General features: G+C 42.5%; 1 long non-coding RNA gene across 1 annotated transcript; it reads left to right on the top strand.

Annotated features, from left to right (window-relative positions):
- The first annotated feature begins 2,281 nt into the window (after window positions 1–2,281).
- LOC130360499 (uncharacterized) lies at window positions 2,282–10,903 on the top strand. Its single transcript, XR_008890686.1, has 5 exons — window positions 2,282–2,408; window positions 8,415–8,498; window positions 8,723–8,770; window positions 8,962–9,001; window positions 10,799–10,903. It is a non-coding gene; the product is annotated as an uncharacterized LOC130360499 (long non-coding RNA).
- Window positions 10,904–11,330: the final 427 nt, after the last annotated feature.

Raw genomic sequence — 11,330 nt, 5'->3', positions numbered from 1 at the left:
AGACTGGAAAGAACTACACAACTTCCTGTGGAGAATACAACAGCTTATAAGTACTGTAAGGATTAAGATTTTAAATAGAAGTAATTTAAAAATCTGTTTAATTTTCTGGCACCAGTTGATTTAAAAGTAAATGCTTTCCAGTGGAGTACCCCTTTAAGTAATTCTGGGAGCTGTATATTTAGATGGTGAAAACTTCTTTAACACTTTCCTATTCTGTGGCAACTGGTATATCTGATTATTGTACTGGAATTTCTCACAATGCGCTACAACAGTGGTGTCTGTCACAACAGGCTAAAAACTTACTGGGGGGAGAGGGTAGGTATGGGGGTGACACCATTTTCTACCGCACCGGGTGACACCAACCCTAGCAACGCCACTGGACCAGAGCCCTAAATCAGTCCTCAGACCAGAGGCCTAAATCAGTCCTCAGACCAGACCCCTAAATCAGTCCTCAGAGCAGAACCCTAAATCAGTCCTAAAACTAGACACCTAAATCAGTCCTCAGACCAGAGCCCTAAATCAGTCCTCAGACCAGAGCCCTAAATCAGTCCTCAGACCAGACCCCTAAATCAGTCCTCAGACCAGACCCCTAAATCAGTCCTCAGACCAGAGCCCTAAATCAGTCCTCAGACCAGAACACTAAATCAATTCAGACCTCAGAGCCCTATATCAGATCCTAGAACAGATTCCTAAGTCAGATCCCAGATCCCTAAATCAATTTATACCTCTGACTGGATTCCTAAATCAAACACCAGATCCCAAAATCAAATTCCCAAACCAGACCCCTAAATCAGATCATAGACCAGATCCCTAAGATGAGATCCCAGATATCTAAATCTGTCCCTAAAGCCCTAAATCAATTCAGACCTCAGTGTAGACCCCTACATTTATCAGATCTCAGCCGTAAATCAGTCTTCAGACCAGACTCCTAAATCAGTCCTCAGACCAGACTCCGCAGCGGTTGGACCCCCCTGCAATAAGCTATTTATCCCCTGACCTGTGGATAGAGGATACATTAGTTTTGGGTGGAGTTCTCCTTTAAAGGGGTACTCCACCCCTAGACATCTTATCCCCTATCCAAAGGATAGGGGATAAGATGTCAGACCGCCGGGGTCCCACTGCTGGGGATCTCCGCTGCGGCACCCACCTATAGCAGCTTCCGGAACCGCTGAAGGTCCTCACGCTAAGTCCATCCCAACCACAGGGGCTGAAGATCGTGATGTCACGACTCCACCTCCGTGTGACGTCACACCCCGCCCCCTCAATGCAAGTCTATGGGAGGGGGCGTGACAGTGCACCCCTTTAAGCTCACCGCAACTGATAACAAAAGTGGATGAGTTGTTTAGGATCTGGCACCCATTATTTCTGAATGCTGGACGGGGGACGCAGTGAGATCAGATCACGTCTATCATCTATTCTCTTGTGCTTTTTGCACAGTGCTAAAGGGAAAGGCCAGGGCCGGTGCAAGGATTTTGCAGGTATTGAACCCCCCATCCTCTGGTTAGTAAGGTATTGCAGCCAAGCAATACCTTACTAAAAGACCTTCCTGTGGAGCATGCAGCAGCTAAGTCCTGGAAGGATTAAAGGGTAGCTTCCACCATCACTTTTTTTCTTTTTTCTGTCCCTGCCTATTACCCATCTATCCCTAACACCCTCCCTGCCTTTAATTTTTATTTTTTTTTACATATTTAAAATGCCTTTTTGTCTGCCTGGTAGTGTGCTCACTACCAGGCAGACTTCCCCAGCAGGCACCACGTCACTGATGCCTGCTGGGGCCGACACTTCCGCCCTTAGTTCACCTATACAGGGTGGCTCCAGCTGTTTCCCCACAACTCCCAGCTTGCCCTGACATATTTTGGCTGTCAGGGCCCGCCGCGCAGCCCCCAACCCCTCCGCCCCGTCGCACTGGTCAACTCACTCCCCCGGCAAAAGAACAGTGACAGCAGCCCATAACCTTTATGAAACAAAAGCGCTAAGTAAAAGTAAGAAATCATCTTCATAATAATAATAATAATAATAATAATAATAGTAATAATAATAATATTTTTAAGAACAGATGTAATATTTATTTTATATATAAAAAATAAACCATGTAACATAATGGATGAGCCAGGACTACAGTACAGAATACTACAGATGCAGGGAACAGAACGCAGTCATCCCTCTGACCAGCAGATGGCAGCAGCGGCACGCTTTTCAATTCTATTCCCCCTCTCATTTCTCTTTGCCTTCTGCGCCACTCTGCGATCTCACTCCCGTCCTGCAGGTGGCGGTGTCCGCGCAGGCGCCGCTCACTGTTATTGTATCATGCGTGCAGCGGTCGCTTGAGTTTGCGTCACTTCCGGTGTGTGTGCCGGGCCGGAAGCGGACGGGTGCGGAGCTCGGTGGTGAGCGCAGGGAGAAACCGGGTAAGTGTTACTGTGACGGGTGACCACAAGTTCCAGCATTCTCCCACAGACGTCGGGCAGAGACGGCTGGGACTTGTAGTGCTGGTTTCTTGTCATTGGGCTGTGTATCGCTTCCTGTATCTAAGCCCTGTCATAGAGCTCATGGCAACCAATCAGAGCTCGGCTTTTATGTCTGGGTGTGAGAAGAAGCTGTGCTCTGATTGGTCCCCGGTGTACAGGCGAAGCCTTATGTAAAATCTCCGCTCCATGTCAGTGAATGGAAACGTGTCCCGGGTAGATCTCACCGCTGCAGTTTTGTTACAGTGTGTAATGTAAAAGTTGGTCACTTTGTGTGTGTGTGTGTGAAGCAGCTGATCCCTCATTTCAACCGCGCTGATACATTGTAACGAACCCTGCAGCTGCATGTGACGTATTCGATCAGGACGGGTTAACCCTTTCCTGCCTGTAAGGTGTTGAATCCCTTTTAAAGGGTACCTCTCATGAAAAAAACTTTTGATATACTATAGAATAATGTATGCAGAATAACTTTACAATTGCATGTTATTAAAAAATCTGCTTCTTTCTATGTAATTTTCCACTTTGAAGAAATGACCACTAGGGGTCTCCCTACCAGTCCTGGCAGCAAGCATTTCAGACTCATGCTGGAGTCCTAAACACTACGAGCTGCCAGTCTGCTTTGTTCACAAAGGAGAACACTCAGAGCCGCCAGCCTGCTTTGTTCACAGCCTGTTTGGCTGTGAACAAAGCAGGCTGGCAGCTCTGAGTGTTTAGGACTCCAGCATGAGTCCAATGCTTGCTGACAGGACTGATCGGGAAAAATACAATAGAAAGAAGCATATTTTTCATTAACCTGCTATTGGAAAGTTATTCAACATTCATTCATCTAAAATATATCAAAAGTTTATTTGATGAGAGGTCCCCTTTAATTATCTTTGTTAGATATACCGGGATCGCATGCGGCGAGCAAATACTTCTATGAATGAATGGTGAATTTACTCACGACTAGTGCTGGGCGATATGACCAAAAATATCACGGTATATATATATATATTTTTTTTTTTTAACATATAGACTTGCATTGAGGTGGCGTAGTGGAACTAAATGATCTGAACACTGGGGCAGTGGAGTTCCCTTTTTTAAATAGATGTAACAAACAACCCTACAGCCTCCAGCTGTTGCAAAACTACAACTCCCAGCATGTTGGACTATATAGTAGTGTATAGTATAGGTCAGTGTTTCCCAACCAGGGGTGCCTCCAGCTGTTACAAAACTACAACTCCCAGCATGTAGGACTATATAGTAGTGTATAGTATAGGTCAGTGTTTCCCAACTAGGGGTGCCTCCAGCTGTTGCAAAACTAAAACACCCAGCATGCCCGGACAGCCGTTGGCTGTCCGGGCATGCTGGGAGTTGTAGTTTTGCAACAGCTGGAGGGCCTACTGTAGATATAGTATATTATACAGACCCATGTCCATCCCAGAACCCTGACTCACCTTCCCAGTTGCTGCAGGGACCGTCCGGGGAGGGTGGTCCGGGCCATCCATCCTTCCTGTAGTGTCCGGCGGCATTCCGGGTGGAGGGTGAACCGGTCCGGGCTGCCCTTCTTCTCCGGGGGTCCTCTTCTCCACTCCGGGCCCGGACCACCCCCATTACGGGTAAGTTTAATTTTTTTTATTGACTCGGAGGGTGGGGGAGGGGCCCGAGCGGTATAGCGGTATGGGCAAAAATCCATACCGTGGGAGAAAATAAAAAAAACGGTATCCGGTTCATAACAGTATACCGCCCAGCACTACTCACGACCACAACGTTCAGATGTCTTTTTTTTTTATTTTATTTGCATGATTTCTTTTTGATTCTTCAAACATATACGAAAATTCATGGGGTACGATGGTTTACGCCGCAAGTAGGTAACTTGACAGATACCTAAGCTACGTTGCCTGGTGGGCATGATTAAAGGGGTACTCTGGCGCTAAGACATCTTATCCCGGGGATAAGATGTCAGATCGCCGGGGTCCCTCTGCTGGGGGCCCTCGGGATCTACCATGCAGCACCCACCTTTAGCGGCTTCCGGAATCGCAGGAGGTCCTCAGGCTGAGTCCATCTCGACAACAAGGACGGAGCATAGTGACAGCTGTCACACCCCCTCCCATAGGCTTGTATTGAGGGGGCGGAGCCGTAACGTCTCTATGCTCTGTCCCCGTGATCGCCAGTAATAAGACCCGGAGCGAATACGCTCCGGGGACTGATTCTAAGGCGGTGCGGCACGGTCGATCACAGGGCTTCCCAGTGGCGGGACCCCCGGGATCTACCATGCAGCACCCACCTTTAGCGGCTTCCGGAATTGCAGGAGGTCCTCAGGCTGAGACCATCTCGACCACGAGGACTGAGCATAGTGACGTTACGCTCCACCCCCTCAATGCAAGTCTATTGGAGGGGCGTGACCGCTGTCACACCTCCTCCCATAGGCTTGCATTGAGGGGGCGGAGCTGTAACGTAAATATGCTCTATCCCCGTGATCGCCAGTAATAAGACCCGGAGCGAATACGCTCCGGGGACTGATTCTAACGTGGTGCGGTACGGACGATCACAGGGCTTCCCAGTGGCGGGACCCCCGGGATCAGGCATCTTATCCCCTATCCTCTCAATAAGGTCTTTTTCATGAGAGCTCATTGAGTGGGTTGAAACGTCGCTACACATCTTGGGTGAATAAAAATCACTTTATAACGGATGACTGAAGTGCCGCCCTGTTCATTTTGGATACTGTACTATTTGGGACTTTGTGGTCAAGTTCAACATAGGACTGAGCACCCGCCTGGATCCAGGGATCTACAATCCCACACAGTGCCACCCTTACTTTCATATTTGTGTGTGTATATATATATCCATCCATATCTCTGGATCCAGAAAGTTAAACAGATTTGTAAATTACTTCTATTAAACTTAATCCTTCCAATAATTATCAGCTGGTGAAGTTGAGTTACTTACATCTATCCTTGTGTCGGGAACTGCACAGAGTAGAAGAGGTTTGCTATGGGGATTTGCTTCTACTCTGGACAGTTCCTGAGACAGGTGTCATCAGAGAGCACTTAGACAGAAAAGAACAACTCAACTTCAGCAGCTCATAAGTACTGAAAGGATTAAGATTTTTTAATAGAAGCAATTTACAAATCTATTTAATCATCTGGAGCTAGTTGATTCGTGGAAAAATTTTTTCATGGAAAATCCCTTTAAGGACACAATGATTTTTTTTTATTCTTGTCTTTTCATTTTAATTTTTTCCTCTCTCCTCGCCCTATAATAGCCATGAATTTTTATTTTTCCATCCACAGACCCATATGAAGGCTTGGTGTTTTTTTTTATTTTTTGCTCGACCAATTGTCCTTTGTAATGACACCTTTTATTTTACCATAAAATGTACAGCGCAAGCAAAAAAAAAAAGGTTTGCATGTATGGGGTTATTTTTTGCGCCTCGATCTGTAGTTTTTATCGCCACCATTTTTGTTTGGATGGGATTTCTCGATCGCTTTTTATTCATCGTTTTCTGATATGAAATGACCAAAAATCTAATTTTTTTTTTTTTTTTAGGTCTATGCCATTTATTGTGCGGGATCATAAAACATTACATTTTAACAGTTTGGATGTTTACGTATGCGGCCGATACCAAATATGTTAATTATGTTTCTTTGTAAAATAGGAAAATAAGGGTCATTTTATTTTTTTATTAGGGGACGGGGTTTTCATATCATTTTAGTGACTTTTTTTATTTTTTTTTAATTTTACATTTTTTAAATTGTTTATCCTAGGAATAGAAAACAGAGCTAATTTCTTTTGATAACCACTCCCTGTCTGTCTCCATGTTGGGTGTGGTTCTGCAGCTCAGTTCCATTGAAGTGAATGAAGCCAAGTTGTAATACCTCCCCCAACCTGGAGACAGATGTGGAGCTGTTTTTGAAACAAATTAGCTCTAATTTTTTTTTTTAATTATTCCTCAAAAACTTATGACAGGTTCAATGTTTTTTTGCAGAATCCGTAATGTCAAAATTCCGCCGTGTAAATGGGACAGCGGAATCTCCCATTCATCACAATGGGGTTGAGATTTCTCAAAACCCCTGCAAAGGAAAAGTTGACCGGTTGCCAATAACAACCAATCAGATCGCTTCTTCAATTTTTTTCTAAAAAGGTCCCTCTCTGAAATGAAAGAAGCGATCTGATTGGTTGTTATGGGCAACCGGTCAACTTTTTCTTTGCACGGGTTTTGATAAATCTCCCCCCAATGTGCAGTGAACTTTGCAGAATTTCCGAGCTGAATTTTTCCAGCAGATTCTGTTCGGATACTCCGCCGCGTTAACATAGCCTAAGGGGACCCTCTGCCGCCATTTTGGCTCTTCGTCCCATCACGAGGGTCTGATAAGCTCCACTGAGCTGCTATCTTTTACTTCAGGTGCCATGATCAGCATTGATTGTGGCATTTAAAGGGTTCACTGCCCGTCATTAAAGGTACCTTTCATCAAAAAAACTTTTGATCTATTATAGATTAATTTATTCAGAACAACTTTCCAATTACATGTTATTAAAAAAATATGCTTCTATCTATTTCATTTTCCACTTTGAAAAAAAATGACCACTAGAGGTCTCCCTACCTGTCCTGGCCGCAAGCCCTTTTAATAGATTTCAGTCTCTTTATGGAGTCCAAAATCTCAGACTGCAGCCGGGACACAGACAAGCTCAGCACTGCTCCCTGCCTTTCAATCAGACAGACAGGAGCCAGCACTGTGCTCATATCACAGCAGCATACTCCTCACTCTGAAAGGTACCCTTTAACAGCGGGGTCCCGATACAGGACATTTGCATGAGTACTTGTACTCGTGCAAATGTCCCCGATACCTGCTGCCGGTGCCCCAACCAGCTGAGATGACTCTAAGGTCCCTTTCCGCGCCGTCCGATCATGGCTCCAGTACTGCAGCCAGCCATGGCAGGCAGTAGTAAAGTAGCTCCGATAACACTGATCATTGCTTTGCTCTGGCATATCGTTGATCAGTGTATGCAATCTACAGTTTGCATGTAATAGTCCCCTATGGGGACTAAAACATTGTTTAAAAAAAAAAAAAGTGAGTTAAAGGAGATATCCAGTCCTGAAAAACGTATCCCCTATCCTAAGGATAGGGGATAAGTTTCAGATTGCAGGGAGTCCAACCTCTGGGGCCCCCCGTGATCTCCTGTACGGGGCCCCGGCAGCCGCGGGAAGGGGGCGTGTTGACCACTGCACGAAGCGGCGGCTGACACGCCCCCTCAATACAACTCTATGGCAGAGCCGGACCGCTGCCTTCGGCAATCCCCGGCTCTGCCATTGCGTTGTATCGAGGGGGTGTGTCGGCCGCCGCTTCGTGCGGAGGTCAACACGCCCCCTTTTCAGTGGGGGGAGGGGGGACAGCGGTCGGACCCCCCACAATCTGAAACTCGTCCCCTATCCTTAGGGGATACGTTTTTCAGGACTGGACTACCCCCTTTAACCTCTTCCCTAATAAAAGTTTGAATCATCCCAATTTTCAAAAAGTTAAAATAATAAATATGTATATCTATGCCTTTCCTCTAATGAAATAAGAAGAAAATCACAGCTTTTTTACCATTAAAAGATAAAATAAAAAAAAACGTTACATGACAAAAAAAAAAAAACGGTAATTGGTATTGACGAGTACTTAAAAAAAATTGCTACTCATACTTGGACTTTAAAAAAATAAAATGGGATCGGGACATCCCTACCGGCTACTAATGGTATCCACCCCTCAGCTTAAGGCTGTCGCAGCAGGCTGGGAATTGTAGTTTTGCAACAGCTGGAGGCACCCTGGTTGGGAAACACAGCCTTAGCCACTGCAGTTCCAGCTACTGATAAGGTACAAAACTATAACCGTGAGGGGGGAAAGAGAACCAATAAGGCTTCTGGCCACCAATGAATCACATATCTCAAACTTTGACATAAAATAACATGACTTGTCTTTATTTCTTCAGTTCTACATATTCCTTCCCTGGTTTGGCAGTGAGAGGCGCGCAGTCCTCAGGGGGGCGCTATGGTGTTCTACTTCACTAGCAGTGGTAAGTGACTGGAGGGGGGCGACCTGTCATCTCTTATCAGGGGGTCCCAATAGCACTGGCTGGATTATATGTTAGTAAATGAAGCCCGTCCTACATCCGGTGCTGCTCATATAGTCATAACATGGCCTAAAGTTTGTGCGCCCATCAATGAGCATAATAAAGGGGGGGGGGGGGGTTCACATACTTTTGCCCATTGATTTGACTTGACTTGTCTTCTCTTGCAGTTGTCTCTCCGCCGTATACGATATACATGGGAAAAGACAAGTACGAAAGTAAGTTACCGCTCTGCTGGGAAGGGAAATAATACCCACAGGGGGCCTCTGGCTATTACAAAACTACAACTCCCAGCATGCCCGGACAGCATTTGGCTGTCCGGGCATGCTGGGAGTTGTAGTTTTGCAACAACTGGAGACACTTTGGAAAACACTGCTCTGACAAGTTTTACATTGCTTTTGTTTTTTAGATGAGGATCTTATAAAATACGGCTGGCTGGAAGATATATGGTATGTAGTGGTTATATTCTTGTATATAGGAGCAGTATTATAGTAGTTATATTCTTGTATATAGGAGCAGTATTATAGTAGTTATATTCTTGTATATAGGAGCAGTATTATAGTAGTTTTATTCTTGTATATAGGAGGCAGTATTATAGTAGTTTTATTCTTGTATATAGGAGGCAGTATTATAGTAGTTATATTCTTGTATATAGGAGCAGTATTATAGTAGTTATATTCTTTTATATAGGAGCAGTATTATAGTAGTTATATTCTAGTATATAGGAGCAGTATTATAGTAGTTATATTCTAGTATATAGGAGCAGTATTATAGTAGTTATATTCTAGTATATAGGAGCAGTATTATAGTAGTTATATTCTAGTATATAGGAGCAGTATTATAGTAGTTATATTCTAGTATATAGGAGCAGTATTATAGTAGTTATATTCTAGTATATAGGAGCAGTATTATAGTTGTTATATTCTTGTATATAGGAGCAGTATTATAGTAGTTATATTCTAGTATATAGGAGCAGTATTATAGTAGTTATATTCTTGTATATAGGAGGAGTATTATAGGAGTTATATTCTTGTATATAGGAGGAGTATTATAGGAGTTATATTCTTGTATATAGGAGCAGTATTATAGTAGTTATATTCTTGTATATAGGAGCAGTATTATAGTAGTTATATTCTTGTATATAGGAGCAGTATTATAGTAGTTATATTCTTGTATATAGGAGCAGTATTATAGTAGTTATATTCTTGTTTATAGGAGCAGTATTATAGTAGTTATATTCTTGTATATAGGAGCAGTATTATAGTAGTTATATTCTTGTATATAGGGGGCAGTATTATAGTAGTTATATTCTTGTATATAGGAGCAGTATTATAGTAGTTATATTCTTGTATATATAGGAGCAGTATTATAGTAGTTATATTCTTGTATATAGGGGGCAGTATTATAGTAGTTATATTCTTGTATATAGGGGACAGTATTATAGCAGTTATATTCTTGTATATAGGAGGCAGTATTATAGTAGTTATATTCTTGTATATAGGAGGCAGTATTATAGTAGTTATATTCTTGTATATAGGGGCAGTATTATAGTAGTTATATTCTTGTATATAGGAGGTAGTATTATAGTAGTTATATTCTTGTATATAGGAGCAGTATTATAGTAGTTATATTCTTGTATATAGGAGCAGTATTATAGTAGTTATATTCTTGTATATAGGAGCAGTATTATAGTAGTTATATTCTTGTATATAGGAGCAGTATTATAGTAGTTATATTCTTGTATATAGGAGCAGTATTATAGTAGTTATATTCTTGTATATAGGAGCAGTATTATAGTAGATATATTCTTGTATATAGGAGGCAGTATTATAGTAGTTATATTCTTGTATATAGGAGGCAGTATTATAGTAGTTATATTCTTGTATATAGGAGGCAGTATTATAGTAGATATATTCTTGTATATAGGAGCAGTATTATAGTAGTTATATTCTTGTATATAGGAGCAGTATTATAGTAGATATATTCTTGTATATAGGAGCAGTATTATAGTAGTTATATTCTTGTATATAGGAGACAGTATTATAGTAGTTACATTCTTGTATATAGGAGGACAGTATTATAGTAGTTATATTCTTGTATATAGGAGCAGTATTATAGTAGTTATATTTATCAATCAATTCATTTGATATTGATTCTGAGTATTACTACATATCAGAAGGAAGGATGTTAGTTGTCCTGTGTCTTTTCTCTGTGCGGATAAATAACTTTCCTCCTCTTCTTGGCAGGTTCCATGTGGATAAGCTTTCCTCCGCTCATGTTTACCTGCGACTACATAAGGTAACTATAACTGTATAAGGACAGGTGAGGCGTGAAGGGAGCGCACGCTGTGTAACTCAAACAATAGTGTTAAGATTTTTTTGTGTGGAGACATTAACCCCTTCCTGCTATAGGTTTTATGCATAAAACCTGATGGTCTCCTGCTTTGCCCTGCTGAAAATCGGAGGTGAGATTCAGCTGTCAATCACAGCCAGGATCCTGCTGCTATAACAGAGATCACACCAGTCTCTGCAGTGTTAAAGGGGTACTCCGGTGAAAAATTATTTTTTTTTAAATCAACTGGTGCCAGAAAGTTAAACTGATTTGTAAATTACTTCTATTAAAAAATATTAATCCTTCCTGTACTTATTAGCTGCTGAATAGCTACAGCTGGAAATTCTTTTCGTTTGAAACACAGAGGCTCCTGCTGACATCACGAGCACAGTGCTCTCTGCTGACATCTCTGTTCGTTTTAGGAACTGTCCAGAGTAAAGGAATCAT

The sequence above is a fragment of the Hyla sarda genome, chromosome 3 (assembly GCF_029499605.1).
Source record: "Hyla sarda isolate aHylSar1 chromosome 3, aHylSar1.hap1, whole genome shotgun sequence".
Taxonomy (NCBI): Eukaryota; Metazoa; Chordata; class Amphibia; order Anura; family Hylidae; genus Hyla; species Hyla sarda.
This window is presented reverse-complemented; position numbering and strand designations above follow the sequence as displayed.